Source organism: Hyperoodon ampullatus, assembly GCF_949752795.1.
Source record: "Hyperoodon ampullatus genome assembly, chromosome: 4".
Classification (NCBI taxonomy): domain Eukaryota; kingdom Metazoa; phylum Chordata; class Mammalia; order Artiodactyla; family Ziphiidae; genus Hyperoodon; species Hyperoodon ampullatus.
This window is the reverse complement of record NC_136917.1, coordinates 45101794-45123251: the sequence shown is the minus strand read 5'-3', so window position 1 is coordinate 45123251 and position 21458 is coordinate 45101794.

Below are 21458 nucleotides of genomic sequence, written 5' to 3'. Positions count from 1 at the left end.
GCAGAAAAAGAAATGGGCTATCCCCTGTACAGTGAGGGAAACAAAAGCAAATGACTAGTTTAAAAAGCCAGCTACATCTAGGGCTTTGCTCTTTTGCCTCACCTTAGTTTTTCCCACCCAGAGCAAAGGCAGTTACATTAATCAAAGCACGTGGCATCCGGAAGGGGCTGGAGAGGAGCGTGGGAGAAAGACAAAAGGGGCTGATGAAAGATGATTTTAGGAATTGGCTCTCTCATAGCCAAAGAGGCTGTACTCCATGAACTGTCCAAGCCTGTTGTTTTTCAGAACTCACAGGAGGTGGTAAAGGTCAAAGAGTGTCCCTGAAACTGGCAGATGATTCTAGATTCCACTGAATCCCTGCCAACGGGCCTGACAGCATAAATTAGTTCTACTGCTTCTTCTCCATCTAGAGTGGACAGAGCCCCAGTCTGCGAGTCAGGAGACCCAAGTCTAGTCCTGGCTGTGCCACCATCTCTCTTTGTGATTCTGAGCAGGTCACTTTACCTTTTACATCCTCAGTCTTCTCTTCCGAAAAATGGAGAAAGGGGATTATTCATTCTTCCAGTCATTGCTTGGTAGGATAAGGATATTTTTAAATTTCACTTTCCCCCTAAGTAATGCATGTGTACAACTTATAAAACCAAATTGCATTCTAAGTAATAAAACAAAATTCAGCATTCCCTTCCCTCACCCGTTTCTATCCCAGATTCCGGCTCAGGAGAATCACTCTAAGTTTTTTTGCTATTTCTTCTGATATTTTACCTTCATATCCTTTATACTGCCTTTTCCGGGTTTCCTGTTTTAGATGTTATTTATTGGATTTCTACTATGGCAGATGAGGACTGAGCTCACACATCCTCAACTCATTCACGTGGCTCCCACTTTCGTAATGTCATATTTTTGTGACATCAATATTCAGTGTTTACAATATTATGACTAGATACATACCTCCACAGCAGAGCCAAATATTGTACTCTGAAGCTTTTTGTTTTCCTGCTTTGTTTGTTTATGCTGTTTTGTTTGTTTGCTTTGTTGATTTTTTTCTATGTATTTTATCATTGATTCAGATGCAAACTTGCAGAGCAAACCACAGAACTCCTGTTAGTTATAACTGCCCATAGGAGGAGATCTCTCAGTTGCACTGCGCTCTCCTAGAGGCCTTCTTTCTGGAGACCCCCACCCTGTCCCTGGTCCTTTCTGCTCTAGCCTGGCCTGGACCTGTTGGGTATAGCAGGAGAGCTGTCTTCCTAGGACTGGCCCTCTCCTTCCCTAGTTTTGGCTCTCTTGGTCTCCATTTCCCATCCTTCCTCATGTTCCCATTGACTCTCCCATGTCAGTGGATTGTATCCTCGCCTTCCTAAAAATAGTACATGAGAGATAAATTTCTAGGTCTTGCATATCTGAGATGGTTTTTATTCCACCTCAAACTGTTGATTGGGGATTAAATGCAAGCTTGGACACAATTTTCATTCAAAATTTTGCAGATATTTCATACAAAATTTTGCAGATATTGCTCCATTAACTTCTCTTTTCCACTGGAGCTAATGAAAGGCCAGCCCATTCTGAGCACTCCTTCTTTTATATGATTTCCTTCCCTTCTCTACCGGCAGAAGCTGTTATGATCTTCGCTTTGTCCCTCAAATTGTTGATAGATATGATGGACTATGGTATAGAGTGTTTTTCATTCATGGGTCATTCGTGAGGCCAGGCACTCAATTTGAAAATGCAGATCCTTCACTTTTAAGAGATTTTCTTCTATAATTTATTTAATAGTATCCTGCCCTCCATTTTTTCTTTTCTCCTTCACTTTCATTTCCTAGTAGTTGTACGTTGGACTTCCAAGATTCTATTTATGAGACTTTAAGTTATTTTTTGGGTGATATCTTCAACTTTATATTTTACCATTTTTATTAACTAATCTGTTTATCTGTTGTATTGACTTCCCAGAGTTCTTTCTTATTTTTTTTATTATCCCTTTGTAATAGTATCCTATTCATGCTTCTCATCTCTCGAATAAGAGTACAGTTTTTTGCTTGTTTGTTTTGTTTTTATAAATGTATTTATTTATTTATTTTTGGCTGTGTTCGGTCTTCATTTCTGTGCAAGGGCTTTCTCTAGTTGCTTTGAGCAGGGGCCACTCTTCATCGCGGTGCGCGGGCCTCTCACTGTTGCGGCCTCTCTTGTTGCAGAGCACAGGCTCCAGACGCGCAGGCTCAGTAGTTGTGGCTCACGGGCCCAGTTGCTCAGCAGCATGTGGGATCTTCCCAGACCAGGGCTCGAACCCGTGTCCCCTGCATTGGCAGGCAGATTCTCAACCACTGCACCACCAGGGAAGCCCAGAGTATAGGTTTTTGAAGTGTTCTTTTGGTCCCTGAACTGTGCTTGTTTTCTGTGATTTACATTTTTCTGTTTGTTAATTTTAATTCCTACCCTCCTATATTTAGAGGCCCTTAACTATCTATTCTTATAAATGTCAAAAAGCCAATAGGATGGTCTGCATGAGAGGAGGAAGATGGCTAGTGGGTGACCCTCCCCTCCCTCCTCCCCCCTCCCCCCACCGACTGCCGCACAGCTATACCTGGTGACCCCAATCTAGAGTCCCTCCACTTCACCTTCATTGTCAGCCTCCAGTCTGCTGCTTGGCCGGAAAGCAGGCAATCACCTGGCTACATGAGCTGGGAGAGGGGTTCTGGAGCTTTCTATCAGTTTTCACCCCATTGTGCATCAGTCCTTCGAGTATCTAGCACTTCAAATTTCCACCCCTTTCTGGTGACCTGTGGTATTACTGGCTTCTCTTATTGACTCCACCCACTTCCTCTGCAGACAGTTAAGTTTCAGCTTTCTTCACTTGGCTAAGTCAGTTACCCTTCATGCATCCACATTCCATCCTCCAATTGCGCCTGCATGTGCATTACAAAATCCAACAAACCACAACCCTTTATTTATCTCATTGTGGTCTCCAGCCGACAAAGCCCCTTCATACGTTGGCTCAATGAACCCCACAGCAGCCCCTGTTAAAGAGGCAGATACAACAGATACCACCTATAGCTCTATTTTGCAGATAGGGAAATGGCGATCCCTGATGTGCAGCAGGTTATGCAAGTTGTAAATGGAAGACTACCTAAAACCCATGGTTCCTGACTCCAAAGCCAGTGCTCTCTCTGTTCATTACCCTGGAAGGCCCTCTTGTGACACTGGGAAAGCTGGGGTCAGGGGAGGGCAGGAGAGAGAGAGACCCTCAAATCTTGGCTAATGGCTTATGAGTTCCCTTGTGTCCTTGCTTTCCCTTCTCAAATGACATTTGCTGAGATAGCCTCAGAGGGCAGAACAGATTACGGGCGCTTTCTCCTCCTTTCTTTTTCCTCCATTCTGCACCACCGTTCTTCACCAGCTTAACAAGCTGTTTGATGGAAAAGCACATGTGGCTTCCGAACCTGCTCTTATCCGTGGAAGCCGGTCCTGATGCTGCTCAGCTGTCATTCAGGCCGGTGGACCAGGCCACAGGGAGAGACAGGTCTTTCCTCACCTGACTCAGGAAGCATCCCAAGCTTTCCTAGCTCCCTGGCCTCCCCAGGCATTCTGCACACTTGGCTGTCTGCTAGGAACGGAGGTCCTTTGAAGCGTTCACTCTGCGGGAGAGTGACAGTTTTGAAAATTTCAGCTCAGCAGAGCCTTAAGCTCTGCTTTGAAAGAGTGCTTTGGTCAATAGAAATTTGGTCCTTAGAACTCACTTTCCCTCTTTTCCTTTGTCTGTTTCAATGCTTAGTACGTTTGGGGACCACCTGAATACGAAATGGTTATTGACACGTTCAAGAGTCAGGATCTCTGGAGGTCCGTGCCATGGATCCTGCACCCGCTTTTGCGAGTCTGTTCTCCTCTCTAGGATTGTTGCCCATGGAAGGGTCGCCAGATCTTTTTCAAGAACTCAGGCTCTGGGGTCAGACTGCTAGGGTTGCATTCTGTTTCCTCCGTTTCACAGGTATATGATTTCAGACAAGTTACTTAAGATCTCTCTTACTTTCCTCATCTGAAAAAACCAACAATAAGAGTTCTTGCTTCAGAGGGTTATTGTGAGCATTCAGTGAGATAAGGCATGATACCTGGCACCAGAAGGGCTCTTAAAATGTTAGCAATAGGGCTCCCCTGGTGGCGCAGTGGTTGAGAGTCTGCCTGCCGATGCAGGGGACGGGGGTTCGTGCCCCGGTCCGGGAAGATCCCACATGCCGCGGAGCGGCTGGGCCCATGAGCCATGGCCGCTGAGCCTGCACGTCTGGAGCCTGTGCTCCGCAACGGAAGAGGCCACAACAGTGAGAGGCCCGCGTACCACACACACACACAAAAATGTTAGCACTATTATTAGCTATTGTTGAGCAAATTTTGCTATTTCTAAGTGCCAGGGGAAACATCAAGATGGATAAAAGACCACTCCTGCCCTCAGGCCGCAGTCCAGGAGAAGCTCTTGAGAATGGCATGTAAATAACCAATCACAAATTATATATATGAGCCCAAACATACAAAGTCTTGTCAAAGAGGTGTAGTCAAACTATTTGGGGGAGGAAGAATTCAGGGACAGGGAGATCACAACCTGTTTGGGCTGATCCTTTTTCTTTGATTCGAATGGTTTCAGAGAGGAGTTAGCTGGAGCTTAAATTATGGGTTGGGTTTAGTACATCTTAGAGGAAAGGGAAAAATATATAAGCAAAGGTAACAGCAGGGAACTAAAACTGTATTTGGAAAACACTAAACAGTCCATTTTCTGGAACATAGGGGCAAATGGAGAAAACTGGATAGCTGAAACTGGAAAAGCATCTGTACTTAAAATATAGAGAGTCTTACATAAAAAGATGGTCAATATCACTAATTATTGGAGAAATGCAAATCAAAACTGCAATGAGCTATCACCTCACACCAGTCAGAATAGCCATCACTCCAAAGTCTACAAATAATAAATGCTGGAGAGGGTGTGGAGAAAAAGGAACCCTCCTACATTGTTGGTGGGAATTGAAATTGGTGCAGCCAGTATGGAGAACAGTATGGAGGTTCCTCAAAAAACTAAAAATAGAACTACCACCTGAACCAGCAATCCCACTCGTGGGCATATATCCTGAGAAAACCATAATTTGAAAATATATATGCACCCCAATATCCATTGCAGCGCTATCTACAACAGCCAAGACATGGAAGCAACCTAACTGTCCATAGACAGAAGAATGGATAAAGAAGATGTGGTACATATATACAATGGAATATTACTCAGCCATAAAAAAGAATGAAATAATGCCATTTGCAGCAACATGGATGGAGATTATCACATTAAGTGAAGTCAGTCAGACAGAGAAAGGCAAATATCATATGATATTACTTATATGTGGAATCTAAAAAAAACAAAACAAATGAACTTATTTACAGAACAGAAATAGACTCACAGACATAGAAAACAAATTTATGGTTACCAGTGGGGATAGTGGTGGGGGAGAGAGATAAATTAGGAGTTTGGGATTAACATATACACGCTACTCTATACAGAACAGGTAAACAAGAACCTACTGTATAGCACAGGGAACTATACTCGCTATCTTGTAATAACCTATAATGGAAAAGAATCTGAAAAAGAATATATATACACATATATATGTATAACTGAATCACTTTGCTGTATACTTTAAATTTAATTTTTATTCTATATTGGAGTATAGTTGATTTACAATGTTGTGTTAGTTTCAGGTGTACAACTTTGCTGTATACTTGAAGCTAATACAACATTGTAAATTAACTATACCTCAATAAAAAAAAAAAAAGAATATGGAGAGCCTTGAATGCCATGCTACAGAGCTGAGGCAAAAATTGAGATCCAGGGCTTCCCTGGTGGCATAGTGGTTAAGAATCCACCTGCCAATGCAGGAGACACGGGTTTGAGCCCTGGTCCAGGAAGATCCCACATGCCACGGAGCAACTCAACCCGTACGCCACAACTACTGAGCCTGCGCTCTAGAGCCCATGAGCCACAACTACTGGAGCCCGTGCTCTGTAACGAGAAGCCACCACAATGAGAAGCCCGCACACCGCAGTGAAGAGTAACCCCCGCTCACCACAACCAGAGAAAGCCCGCACACATCAACAAAGACCCAACGCAGCCAAAAATAAATAAAATAAATAAATTAATTTTTTTAAAGTTCTTTAAAAAAAAAAGAATTGAGATCCAAGGGCAGCCTCAAGGAGAACTGATTTTGATAATGTACTGTATTTATCAGCCTTCCTTAATTGCATGTGAAATTGTATTTCCTTCTCAGGAATTCCTCCATCCTTCCCTTCATTCAGTAAGTATTGTAGTCCTGAGATTATGATGTGGTCCACTGAAAATCACACAAATTTGCCTATCTGTCCTATGATAATACTTTAACAGAATTAAATAAAAGTCAAATGATGGTAACTGGTATTAAATAGCATAGGTTCACCAGAGTGGGGCTGTTGATTTTATATAATTTCCTTTCTTTTTGGCTGACTTGCAGTCCATTGCTAATTCCAGTTTAATATTTTATATCACTTCAAATAGATTCTTTTTATCCAGAAAAATTTACTGAGCATCTACTAGGCTAGGCACTTTAGAAAGTATGAAAGTAATGTAAGCCACAGCACTTAACCCAAAAGACCATAATCTTGCAAATGGACAACACTCACGGATTACTTCAGAGTGGTGCAAGCCTGCCAGTGAGTTTGCCACCAATTCAGAAAACTAAAGTGACTGCATCTATATTATAGGGATGGATCCTGGGTGGCTGGGAAGGGTCAAAAATCATAGTGAAAAGTTCAGAGAAAGTAGGACTTTAAAGTAAGTGAAAGGCAGGAAAGAGAAGATGCTTTGCCTGAGGATAGCATGGGTAAAGGTCTTGAGACATGTAGAGTCACAGGCTACAAACTTGACTGAAGATTCTGTGCAGGACAAGGAAGTTGGCTAGATAAAGCAGGCAGAGTACTGAGTGCCTTGAGGGCCAAACAGGGTTGGTCACAGGTGGTCCATAGGGGGAGCCATCTCCTACTGACGGGGCAGAAGTATGGAGATTGTAGGGCTAGGTTTCCAAAGAGTAGGAAAGAGAAATGCTCTCTAATCCTGAATTTCTTGAAGAAAGAAATGCCATGTGTCCACCAGATTTTTCACCATGGGAAGTCATAGGGATCTCAGGCCATTGTACACAAGGGGCTTACATTTATAGAAAATGATGGTCTCAAATCTCAGACTGAAAAAGAAACATCCTGAGTGGACCAAAGAGAAGTACCTGTCTGTTCCTTGCCAGGCTAGGGGCTGGAGGCAAACCAGGAAAGGAAGCAGATAGATGTCTGCCACCTTGGCATCTTGCTGCTAAAGAATTATTTCAGAGTTTCCCTATGTCTGGCAGCTTAGTAATTTGGGTTTAGGTGAGCTTTGCACAGAGATTGCCAACCCAGCAGACCTGGGAGGTAAAGCCTTCTGTTTATCTCAAGTTTAACTATAGGCTGTCAGAGCGGCATCGCACCCTGGGATCCCACCTGGAACAGTCTCATCTTGGCCTTCAGGGACTTCCTTGTCTCAAGAGGAAGGTGGAAGTCTCAGCTGATCAGATGCTTGAGGATGAGCTGATTCCCCTTGAGGTAGTGAGTTCTCCATTACTGGAAGTTTTCAAGCAGAGGACCATTTGGCAGGGATACTGTCAAGAGAATTCACTCAGCAGCTGGCTGGTCATAATGATAATAGCTACCACTGACTGAGCACATCCTGGCTGCCAGGCTCTATGTTTAACATCTTATATACTTTCCCCCCTGTGTTTCCATGAGGTAAGGGATGCTGTTATCCCCATTTTATTGATACAAAAAAGAAACCTGAAGCCCATAACAGTTTGGGATCTTGCAGAAGATCCTCTAGCCCAGCAGTCCCCAACCTTTTTGGCACCAGGGACCAGTTTCATGGAAGACAATTTTTCCACAGACTGGGGGCGGGGGGTGGGGGGATGGATGGCTCAGGCGGTAACGTGAGCGACGGGGAGTGGCTGTAAATACAGATGAAGCTTCATTCACTCACCCCACTGCTCACCTCCTGTTGTGCGGCCAGGTTCCTAACAGGGTGTCAGGGACCCCTGCTCTAGCCAATGAGCGATAGAGTTAATATTTGAACCAAGCCTGTCCACACTTTTTTTTTTTTAACTTTTTATTTTCAGAAAAGTGCCCTGGAGTCCACACTCTGCACAACGATACCATACTGCAAATGACTTCTAGCTATCCTCCAGCCCTGCTATTTCATAATTCCACTGCGAAGATGAAGGCATCTTTGGTTCCTGACCTTTCACTGGGACATGAAGGGCTTGGGATTAACTTTCATTTATCCTCACGTGTGTGTGTTTCCTGTCATCAGGGTGCATGTTCAAGGCAAAGGTGAAAATCAAATCAGAGTTTAAAAAAAATATGAGAGGAAGAGCAAAGAATGCCTCTTCACACAACTCTGGAGAGCTGGGGTTTGAACGAAGAGCTCATAAATGAACTAGCCCATGGCCAAGAGGCAAGAGAGTGAGTCCTAGGACCCTGGGATGCCAGATGGGAGAGCCAGTTTGCCAGCCAGCTCTCTCCCTACCTTGCTCCCAGGATGATCTCAGGCAAGTTCCTTAGATGACTGGAGTTTTTGAGTTGGAAGGGACCTTAAAGTGCCCTATCCCAGATTTTGTAAATTGTGCCCCCCAGGAACAGAGAATACTCACACTCAACTCTTCAAATATTCATTGTGAACCTACTACTTGCCAGGTATTGGTCTAGGAGCTACCTCCAGGGCTGCTCTAAGGGGGAAGGAGGAACAAGGAGACAAACTTGACTTCTCCTCCTCACTACTTAACCATGCCCTGCCTTATATTAGAATTGCAGTTAAGATTTGTCGTAAAGAAAAGCTTAAATTCCTTTTAAAAATGATGTCTATTCTAACATTCCCATTTGAAAGACAACAAAGCCCAAAGAGATGAAGTGACTCACCCAAGGTCCAGCTACCATTGCTAACTAGCCTTCATGTGTGGAGTGAAGCTCTTCCCATCATAACTCCTTGTTCCATATGGCCCTGGGCATCAATTCCCGTATTCTAGGATGGAGGAAAGTGACCAGACCACCTCTATTGGTATTTTCCAAGACTAAAGTGTTTTACTTGTCTGAATTTCTTGAACATTCACTGTTTAGCCTATATTGTCCTTGGTCATATAGTAATGGTGTACTGAAGACTGGTTCTTTAGTCCACGATGGCTATGATTCCTTTTCTCTCTCTCTGTGCCCATTGTGTTCATTCTGGGGAACTGGTCTGGGCTTTGTTTAACCATACTGAGCTTGTACCATGGGTCTCAGGGAAAGTGGAAGGATGAACAGATTGTAACAATTACCTGTATTGATTGAGTGCTCAAGGTAGTGAGGGCTTAAGAAGCTAGAGTCCATTTTTCATGTTGAACACGCAAATACCTACTTCTCTGCTCTACAAAATCTAGGACATCCTGGAAGGATGTCTATATATCTCACATGGGTACTCATGGCCTCACAAGGATGATGTAATGGTCGGTAATAGACAGCCCTGAGCAAGAATCCAGTCTCTGCCATTTGCTGCTGGTATGCTATGTTCTTGAGCCTCAACTTTCTCATCTATAAGACAGGTCCAATAATTCCCATGGCACAGGAATGTTTAAATGGTATGATCATTAAAGGATATGCAGAGAATTTTGTACAGGGTTGGCCATATAGTGAGCTCTCCATAAATGGTAATGCTATTACCATATATTTTCTCCTCTGGTTAATAATCTCCAGAAGCCTCCGAATGAGTCCTATATCATTTGTGATGTTGCTATCATGCATGGACACAACAGAAACAACTTTTTAAAATTTCTCCCTGGAGCTTTCTTCAGGGATCTGCTACAACTGACAGAGAGAGGAGAGAGGGAAAAAAAAGAAAAAAAAAAAAGAGCTAAGAGAAATAAGTTTGACTTGTTACTTTAGTATAACTCTGGTTCCCTACATGCAAACTCAAGTGGTGCCCTCTTACTTTCTTAGACTCTTGCACCAGAAAAGATCCAAGCCCCCTGCCCAGAACTGCCAATCAAACACAAGCTACCTTTAGAGGTTACACAATGGCAGTTCACAGATGAAATGGGAATGGCCCACACAGTTGTCTAAAGTTTTCAAAATTAGTTAGTAACATTTTCAAATCCAGGAATTTCACTTGAAAATCTAGGTTTCTGACTTCTGTTTCATTTTTAACTTTCATAAATTGTAAAGTCTAACACACATACTCAGAGCAAAACTATATAGCTCAGTGATTGATCACAAAGTTAACACCCGAGTAGCCACCACCCAGGTCAAGAGATATAATGTTGCCAGCCCTCCAGGAACTTCCTTGTATCCTTTTTAGCCACATACACTGTCCCACCAAAGAGAATCTCTGACTCTTATAATGACATCTTTGTTTTTCTTTATAGATTTACCATTTAACATACATTCCTAATTGTTAGAGTTTAATTTTGACTTCTTTTTGAAATTTACATAAAGGAAATAATCCAGTATGATTTTATGTGTGTCTATCTGATTTCCTTTGCTCGATATCACACTTATCAGATTTATCCATATTGTTGTATATGGATGTAATTTACTTGTTTTCATTTCTATATAGGATTCTATTGAATTAATTTGTCATCCATCTATAATTCATCCATCTATAATTCTACTGTTGATGGACAATTGAGCTGCTTACACTTTTGAAAAATGAGTCTATAAATATTCTTGTATATGTCTCTGGCTGCACACGTGCACGTATTTTCGTTAGACGTAAACCTAGGAGTGGTATGAGAATGTTCAGTTTTAATAGATCCTGCCATATAGCTTCCAAAGTGGCGGGACCAATTTATACTCCCACCATCAGTATGTGACGATTCTCATTGCTCCAAATTCTCTCAAACACTTGGGATTGTCAGTCATTTTAATTTTAGCCATTCTGGTGAGGGTGTAGTGACAACTCATTGTGATTTTAATTTGTATCCCTCTTGATTATTCGTGAGGTTAGCTTCATTTCTATGTTTATTGAAATGTTGACATCCTTTTTACAGGGATAACAACAGTTCATGCCTTTTTCCCATTTTGTTACTGGGGTGTCTGTGCTTTCCTTAATGATTTATAGATGTCTAGATATGAGCCCTTGGTCAAATGTGTATGTTGAAAATATCATCTTCCTTTCTGCAGCTTGTATTTGCATTCTCTTAATGGTATCTCTTGATGTAATGGTATCTCTTGACGTACAGAACAGAAATTGTTCATCTTAATGTAGTTCAGTTTATCAGTTTTTTCCTTTACAGATATTTATTTAAGAAGATTTCTCCCACCCTGAGGTCATCAAGATATTTTCTTAGATTATCTTTGGGTGGCTTTATGTTTTCCATTTAGATTATTCCACCTGGAATTGATTTTATTATATGGTCTGATACAGGGGTCTAGAATCAATTTTTCCATACAGATATCCAACTGATGGCATAATTTACTGAAAAACTCATCCTTTCTCCACTGAACTTCAATGGCATCTTTGTCATAAATCAAGCGACCAAGTCTATGTGGTTCTGTTTTTGGTCTTCCTTTACTATTCCATTGGTCTATTTGTATATCTTAGGTCTTAAATTTAACCTAAGTCTTGATATTTGGGACAGTAAGTTTTTCCACCTTATTCTTCTTCAAATTTGTTTTGAGCCTGTTGTTAGACATTTACATTTTCATATAATTTTAGAATCAACATATCAAATTATGAATAAAAATAAGCTACAGGAATTGAGGTGGACTTTAACTCACAAGTCAGTTTGGGAGAACTGATATCTTTAAAAATTGTCTCTCAATCCAATAACATAATATATTGCTCTACTTACTTAGGTCTTCTTATTTTTCCCTCAGTGATGTTTTGTAGTTTTTCAGTATAGAGATCTTGCATATTATTTGTTATATCTGTTTTCTAGGTATTTAATGTTTTTTGATGTTATTATAAACAGTATCTTTTAAAATATTATGTTATAATTGTTTGTTGCTGCTATATAAAAATAGAAATGATTACTCATATTGATTTCGTGTCCAGTGACCTTGCCATATTCACTCAGTAATTCTAATATTTTTCTATAGTGTTTTTGGGCTTTTCTATAAATGTAATCTTGTCACCTATGAATAATGACAACATTATTTTTTTCCTGCCAACTCGGTCATGATATTAACTCCTATATCCTGTTTACTAATATTTTAAGATATTTTTCATCCTGATTATGAAATAAAGTGCCTGTAATTTTCTTTTCTTATAATGTTCTTGTTCAATTTGATATCAGAGTTGTGCTGACCTCAGAAGAAGAATAAGGGAGTGCTCCCTCTTTCTATTCTTTGGAAGAGCCATGTAAGACGGTTGTTATTTATTTCTTAACTGTTTTATAGAACCCAGAAGAGAGGTAATCTGGGTCTGGAGTTTTCTTTGTGCAAAGCATTAAATCTTCTTGTGGCAGCTTTAATAATTTATATTATGTAGGAATTTTCCCATTTCATCTATATTTTCAAATATCTTGTCATAAATTTGTTCATAATATTGTCTAATTATCTTTTTCATGTCTGTAGGATTTGTAGTGATGTTACTTTCTATATTCCTGACATTGGTTGTTTTTGTGCTTGTTTGCTCTTGCATTTTCTATAGGATTCTTTAGGGGTTTGTTTTGACTTTGTTCATCTTTTCTACTGTACGTTTCTTATTTAATTAACTTCTACACTGTATTTTCTTCTTCTCACTTATGTTCTTGAAATGGATGCTTAGCTCACTGATTTTTTTTTACAGCTTTTCTTCTTTCCTAATGTATGTGTTTTTAAAGCCATACATTAGAGGGAGGTATGTTTCCCTCTAAAAGTATGTTTAACTATCGATACATCATTCATTTATTGACTTCTTTCAGATTTACTAAATATTTTATTTTTCCATTTTTACTCATCTTATTAATCTGGAAAGTTGACAACCCTTAACTATTCCTTTCATGGTTACACTAGAGATCACAACATTCATTCTTGACTTACCAAATCTTACTGTATATGCCACTTATGCCATCTTCCTAGACAGTGCAAAGATCTTAGAACATTGTAGCTTTATTTTTTTCCAGCCAACATACATACCATGATTGTTATGTAATTTTTGAATTTTTAAACCTGACAAAATATGTGGGAAATACAGTGGGTACAGTGGAAAACCCTAACATACATGTAAATGGAATGTCATGTGGAGAAAGTAAGAGGATTCAGAAATAATGTCTGAAGAGTCAATTGCCAAGAGCTTTCTAAACCTGATAAAAGGCATTAAGATACAAATTCAAGAAGTCCAATGTACCCAAAGCATGTTAAATAAAAGAAATCACACCTAGACACAACATGGTAACATTGCTGAAAACCAAAGACAAACTCTTAAAAGCATTCAGAGTGAGAAAAGGGTGAGAAACAGATTACTGAGAAATGATCAACAATAAGACTGACAGCTGACTCTTCACAAGAAACAAGGGAATTCTATCTTTAAAGAGCTGAAAGAAAATAACTGCAAATGCAGATTCTGTATCCAACAAAAACTTATTTTCAAGAGAGACTGTGGGATAAAGACATCTTCATACAAATTTTAAAATGTATTTGTCAACAAGAAACCATGATAATGGAAATACTAAAGGATATTATGCAGGGACTTCCCTGGTGGCACAGTGGTTAAGAATCCTCCTGCCAATGCAAGGGACACGGGTTCGAGCCCTGGTATGGGAAGATCCCACATGCCATGGAACAACTAAGCCCGTGCGCCACAACTACTGAGCCCGCGTGCCACAACTACTGAAGCCCCCGCACCTAGAGCCTGTGCTCCGCAACGAGAAGCCCCCGCTTGCTGCAACTAGAGAAAGCCAAGTCCAGCAACGAAGACCCAATGCAGCCAAAAATAAATAAAATTAAATCTTAAAAAAAAAAAGGATATTATTCAGGAGATGGAAAATTATTCTAGATGGAAACTCAGAGATGCAGAATGGAATAAAAAGGAAAAAAATAAATATATGGGTAAATATAAGTAAATATGGACCAAATAAAACAGCAATAATAATAATTTTCCATCTTTTTCTCTTCCCATGAATTAATCCTATTATTTTCCTTTTGATCTATCTTGAAGCTTACTAATTCTCTTTTAAGAAGTATCCAATCTGCCATTATGCCTGTAAAATTCTTGATGTCAGTTTTGTACTTTTAAAATTTGGAATTTTCTCTTGATTATTTTGCATGATTTTCAGTAGTCTGCTGAAATTATCAATCTTGTATTTTACCCCCGGAAGGTAGTAAACATAGTTGATTATAAAACATATGTCTGATTACTCTAATATCTTGAGCCACTGTGAGTATCTCCCTATTTTCTCTTCTTTCCTGTTCATTTTTATCTATGTTGTTTTACCTTCCGGTGTAACTGGTTGTTTTTTATTGTGTGCTGGACATTGTATTGCAGAATTTTTTGTAGAAATAATTTGAGACATAGGGTTATGTTATCTTTTTCCCTAATGAATATATGTTTGCCTTACTGATAGCAATCCATTTTCATTTTAATACAATTTCAGAGATTGGGATGATTTGAACCTAAACTGCAGTCCCTACAAGCACCTATTTCCAGGTTCATTCTCCCTCCTATTGGGCAGTTCTTCTGGGTTTCAACTCAAAGTGATCATTGTTTAACAGCCTCATTCCACTGCCACCACTTTTTGGTCCTGAACTTCAATCCCCACCTTCTTATTCCTGACTCCTCTGGAGTTTAGCTGCTTCCAGCGGAATTGGTGAATGTCTCCAGGGCAAAAGTAGCTCCAAACACATGGCTTACTCACTGACTTTCCTCCAGCCCCAGAACCTGGCTCTGCAGTTCTTCACTCTCTAGCTAGCTCTTTACATCTTCAAGCAGATTTTAAGTACTTTGTCCAGTTTTTCTGTTTGTCCTCATTGGTCCAAATTATATAGTTTCTCATTAACACAAGTGAAAGTCCTGTGCCTTCTCTTAAAAAATTCACAGACCTGTCCACAACAGGCTGACCCTAGGCAGTGGTTTCCCCCTTTAGATGAGGCATGCATTTTCCCAGTCACCACAGTGTCCAGCTGGTCACTTCCCATTTACATCAGTCCAGTCCTGTTGGCATTTGGGATCGAGACTCTTGCCTTAAATTCTTTCTAAAACAAAGCAAAAGATAAACATTCCAATAGGCACTATTTGACCTTCCTGGGTTTATTTCTTCTAAATTTGGCTTTATATACTTGGTAAATAAAGGTTAGGTTTTTTATCATTTTGTTGGGAAAGAGCCTAAAGGTTTTACAGGGTTGTTGTCATTCTCCTCTCCATGTGCCTGTAAGATCTGGAATGTTTAATGGTCCCAGGCTTGCCCTGTGAGGATGGACTGCCAGACTGCCTTGCGCAGCAGAACATCTGCACTAAAAGCTGGTTTCTAGCCTCAGTCATGATGTGAGACCAGGACAGTGTTAAATGGAAGACTGAAGGCAGGATGACTTAGAAACAGATGGTGTATATCTCCCACAGGGTGTGGAGTGCACTTCCAGAGCCAGTATAAGGAGTGCTAATGCTATTAGGATGCCAAGTAGAGTGAAAACAAAACCACAAAAAAAATGAGATAGAAGATTCAACTCTTTCTGTTCAGTAATCAGGAAATATATCTGCTCAAGGACTAGTGGATTCAGAATAGACTTTGTCAAAGGGTGACTAAAATGGAATAAAAGCTTACAAAGATTTCCAGATACCCTGGGAAATACAGAAGGGTGTGATCTTTTTTAAAAAAATGAACTCCTGTCTTTTGCTCAGTCTAATTTGATGAAAAATTTCTGAGTACAGCTGCTCTATGCAAAATAATCTCTACTTTCAGGAAGAAGGTACTTTCCCTAATTTTGGTTGAGAGTGTAGTTTCCAGAACCAGGCTGCCTGGATTCCAATCCCAGCTCTCCTGTATACTAACAATGTGACTTCAGACATGTTATTTAATTTCTCTGTGTTGTAATTTTCCCATATATAAAATAGAAATAATAGTTATACTTATCTCGTAGGGTGAGGATTAAAAAAATAATGCATGTAAAGTACCTAGAACAGTGACTGATCTCAAAAACTGCTAATTATAATTAAATTTGTTTTATTATTATAATTACTTAACAATATTTAACATGCTTATCTTTTGTCTCTCAGAGCCCTGGGTTTCTTATCTCTGTACTATACTCTTTCATTGAATGTTCTAAACAGGCTGTCTTCACAAGACGATTTCTTTCCTAGTTGGAGGTGGGGATTACACTGGGGATTTCCAAATCTTGCTGCTCATTTCAGAAAGCTCTTTGAAAACACAACTTCCTACGATCCACCCATAGAGAGTCTGATTTAGTAGATCTGGGAAGGCCTGGGAAGCTGAATTTTTTAAAAGGCTCCCTGGTGATTATGATATGCAACCATTTTGGAACCACTGGACTCTGGTGTACCAATTATTAAATATCTGGAGCCAACTGTTAAATATTCACGAATTTTGCAAACTGGTTGTTAAACCATCAGTAGCTGTTGGCTATGGTGGGAATATTTACATCATGAAAATTGGCAGATGCTACTTTTTCTGTTTTTATGGACAGCTGGTTGACTATCACACTGCAGGTACAATCTTCTCAGCTCCTGGGATTTGGAGTGTCTCTGACCCTCTTTTGTTTGGGACCCAAAATCTTCACTGTTCTCCGAGGTTTTCTTGATTGAGGTTTGGATCTCCCATGGAATAGGCATTCCTGTGGTTGAAAGGGCTGTCAGCTAGATACCTCTGCATCCATATTCAAACTCTCATTTCTTCAGTGTGAGACAGAAGTAGAAAACTGCCCAGTAGTTGCTCTAGCTTACAGATGTGTGATGGTTGGCTCTCACAAAGATTTGAAACAAAATTTGAGGCAGCTTTTACAAAATCATGGCATTGCACATTAAAATCCAGATTCTCTGTGAAGTTTTTCTTAAAAAAAGAATAAAAAAAAAAAAAAAAGATCTGGACCTGCTCCTCACTTGGTGAATTCTGGCTAAAGCTAAGTGACCACTGGCAGGGGGAAAAGTGTTCTCTCACCTGTCCATTTGTTCATTTATGCTTCCTGCCTGGCCCCTGAGCTTGGAACTCACCTTTGTTGGAAAAGGTGACAGTCTAGGACTTCAGAGATATGAGCTTGTAGTCCTGATGCTGCTTTTAACTCACTGTGTGGCTTTGGCTGACTCACTTTCCCTATAGGAGCCCTAGTTTCTCATTTGCAACCTGGGAGAATGCTCACCTTGTCTGCCTCCCAATGACGTTGGGTGGTCTGAAATGGGAGAGTATGAGCCCTTGACTGCCAGCTGCAGAAAAGTAAAGAATTATTGCTAAATATTGATTCCTGTTATCTACCATCCCCTTAGTGGGGATGAGTGATCCCAGAACAAGGTCTGATAGGAGTAAGTCTTTGAATGCACTGGAACACCGAGAATGGATGGGGAGAGAGGGCTCCATGGTGAGAAAAACAGAAATACCAGTGAACTTGCTGAATCTGCAGTCTCGCTCAGGGAGATCTGGGAACACGAGAATTTAAAGATCATATTATTAACCACCTCCACTTTACGGATAAGAAAATATGGGCTCAGAGGGAGTATGGGCTTGGAATCAGATCTGCGTATCAATCCCAGCAACATTCCTTAACCTCTCTGAGCCTCTGTTTCCTTGTGTGTAAATGGGAAGGTAAGAATCTGTCTTAATAAAGTATTGTGAAGATTCAGTGAGATAATGTGTTTTCAGTACCTAAAACATATTGTAAATGCCCATTAAGTGGCTGCTGCTGTTATTAACTCAAATCAGGCATATGCTAACTGAAGCACTGGCAAACCAGGAAGTAGTTAAGAGAATATGACATATTGCTAGTGGATATTTCCTTATCAGAAAAGAACTTTTCATCAACCAGAAGGGGCTCCTTTTACTTCCCATTGCACTGAGGTAACTTAAATCAGTATTTTTCCTAGCATTTGCTACAAGAGTCAAAAGATACCCAACCGGGCTTCCCTGGTGGCGTAGTGGTTGGGAGTCCGCCTGCCGATGCAGGGGACGCGGGTTCGTGTCCCGGTCCAGGCAGATCCCACATGCCGTGGAGCAGCTGGGCCCGTGAGCCATGGCCACTGAGCCTGCACGTCCAGAGCCTGTGTTCCGCAACGGGAGAGGCCACAACAGTGAGAGGCCCGCGTACCGCAAAAAAAAAAAAAAAAAAAAAAGATACCCAACCACACATGCCCAAATCAACAGCAAGTACTGAGAGCCAGAGGTGGCATTAGCATTATAAAGCATTTGCAGAGTCGAACTGGTGTGCGTTTCCCCTTCAAAAATCCTTAAATGTCGACCCTACTCAGCTGGAAATGAAAAATCTGGGCTCAAAGAACACTTATTTATTTTTGATTTTCACTGCTTTGCGTGCCTCTTTTCACCGCCACATCTAAACATCAAGGCAAGAAGTGTTCAAGCGCCTTTGGGCTCCTGAAGTCTGGAACAAATTAGAATTCTTGGAGTCAGTCCTTCTTTTGGACTAAACTCCTTTTTCTTTTCCATTTTCCAATAAAACTTTCAGTTCCAGAGAGTCCTTTCTCAGCCACTCCTTTCCTAATGCAATTCTGTTGGACTTCCACTGTGCAGCTCCTGAAAGGAGCCACTCACTGAACCATGACGCAGCCAGCATTTCAATGCCTGAGCACCAGCTTTCCAGCAGGAGCTGTTCCAGAAGCATCTTTATATCCAGCAATCATGCATTTAACCAAAATGATTGACACAGCATTCTCCTCCCTCTCCAACTTTTCCAGCCCATTAGTCTTTATTTGCCTTCCATGGAAAGACTCCCCCGGTTTGGTTTCCTGCCAAATCAGTGAACGTACAAATACGTGCATAAGTCAAACACACCTACACACCCGTAGATGTAATATGTACTGAGTCTGTATCTGTATTGAATATTCAACAGTTCATTTCCAGACTTCAAGTCTCCACTGAAGTTTTAGTCATTTGCTTCTTTCCTCCTTTCTTATCTCCCCTTCTTCCTCCTTCACACCCTCCTTCCTTCTTTATTTTCTTTCTACTTTTCCCAGAAACTGCCTCTATTTTTAGTAGTCACTATAGAATCTCCTATTCTTCAGTGTCAAAGAGGCTTAAGAAGCTTTTTAATACAGTCCTCTCACTTTAGTTTTGAGGAAATCTGTGTGCTAGAAAGGAAACCATGTGCCATCAATGGCTTTTCCTTGCCTTTAGGAAAACTTTCAAGCTCCACAGGCATCACCCAGCACTGCATGGCTTGGACCCTGCCCTCTGTGTCAGCCACATCTCCACCTCAGTCTCCACACTGTAACCACACAGACCCTTCAGTCCCTGCCTCAGGGCCTTTACACATGCTTTTCTTTCTTCCTACACAGGCTTTCACACATAGGCACACACCTCCTCTTCACCACTTGACCTTCTATTTATTCTTTAAGTCTCAACTCAAATGGTACTCGTTAAACCACCTTCCTGGCACTCATCAAATTTGTAATTATGTATTTAGTTGTTTAATGTCTCTTCACCTATCAGAAAGCAAGATCTCTAGGGACAAACACCATGTCCCTTCCACCCCACCCCACCCCCACTATTTCTTCAGGGCCATATACAGTGCCTGGCATTTGATAGTTACAACAGATATTAACAAGAAAGTAATAGCGTCTAACATTTATTGAGAACTTGCAAGTTTTAGAGACACTGTTCTAAGATTTTTACATGTATTAACTCATTTAATACTTACAACTATCCTAGGAGGAGGGTATGAGTGGTCAAGTCACCCACCCACTATTACATGGCTAGAAAGTAGCAGAACGAGTTTCTAACCCAGGCATTCTGACCCCAAAGCCTGAACGCTCAACCAGGCCATGCTGTCTCTCTATGAAGTGCTCCATTAATATTCACTGAAGGAATAAATGAAAAATCTATCCAAATTAATAGCGGCAAAACTGAGGTTAAAACTTAAATTGCTTGATTGACAATCCACTCCTCTTTCTATGCAAACAGAGAGCCTCTCAGGTACCAGCAGAATGCAGTAACAAGAAAGAGAAGCAAATTAGCAAATTGGTCTGTTGCTGATAAGGACTATGGGATGGACCCTGTGATGTAGATTGTGGAGTGAAGTGGAAATCATCCTTTTAGATTCAGGCAGGACCTACTGGCAGGTGGAAAAATACTGAACCATTGAAGAGGACTTAAGATAAGGAATCAGGTTCTCCAGAAACATCAAGTGGATTTACAGTTATTATCACTAACAATTTAGGTAATTCTCACGCTTTGGATGATACTTTCCAAACCTGATTCTAAAGTATAAGCAACCGTCAATTTTATGAAAGTGCTGGTCAGAATTCTAGGATGAAAGCTCCAGGAGGGTGCCTTGTTTGCTGCTGTATCCACAGCTTGTGAAACAGTGCCTGGCACGTAGTAAGTACTCAATAAATATTTGTTTAACAAATTAATGGAAAATGCACATCAACAAATCCATCAGCAGGTACTAACTAAGGATCTGTCATCAAGTCTATGCAGCTCAAGGTGCAATGGAGAACACAAAGAAAAACAAGTCAGATTCCTTTTCATGGAGAGGTCCTAGTCTAGGTGGACCTGGTAACAACTACCACTATCAATAAAAGCCACCATCTTGGGGATTTGCTTTGTCTAGGTGCTGTGCTATGTCCTTTTATATATTATTAGGTCATTTTCATACTTGTAACATCCTTAAGATGATGGCACCACTACTACTCTCCATTTGCAGACGTAGCAACTGAGGTTTAGAGATGCTATTTCCTTGACCACAGTCAAAAAGTCAGGAACTGGTGGAGCCAGGATTTAAACTCAGGTCTGTCTGACTCTGGCATCAACTATGCCAAATGTGTTCATCCCATTATTTCAAGATCATCTATGGGTGAGAGGCATGTGGTACTACAAGAGTTTGCAGTATTAGAGGGTGGGGGCAGGGACGGAGGGAGCACTGCAAGTAACACCACTCAGCCTCTCCAGGTCTACATATGCTGCTGACCTGGGTCCGAAATAAATTTCCATTCTTCACCTGCCACAATCCTATTTGTTCTGTAAATCCCAGATTCAGTGACACTTCTTCCTGGAAGGCTTCTCAAACACTATACAGTTGGGTTAGTTATCCCCTTCTTCATGACCCCTCATCATAATACGTCTCACCCCACGTTCTAATCATTTGTGTTTCCCACCTACCAGTCTTCAAGTTCTTCCAGGATAATATTTTATCCTTCCAGGTCCAGTACAGTGCCTGACATACAGTGTGTCATTTCATAAATATTTACAGAATAAATTAATTTTAGGTAGAAAGTGCCATATATGTATCCAACTAATATATAGCAGAATTCAAAAGAA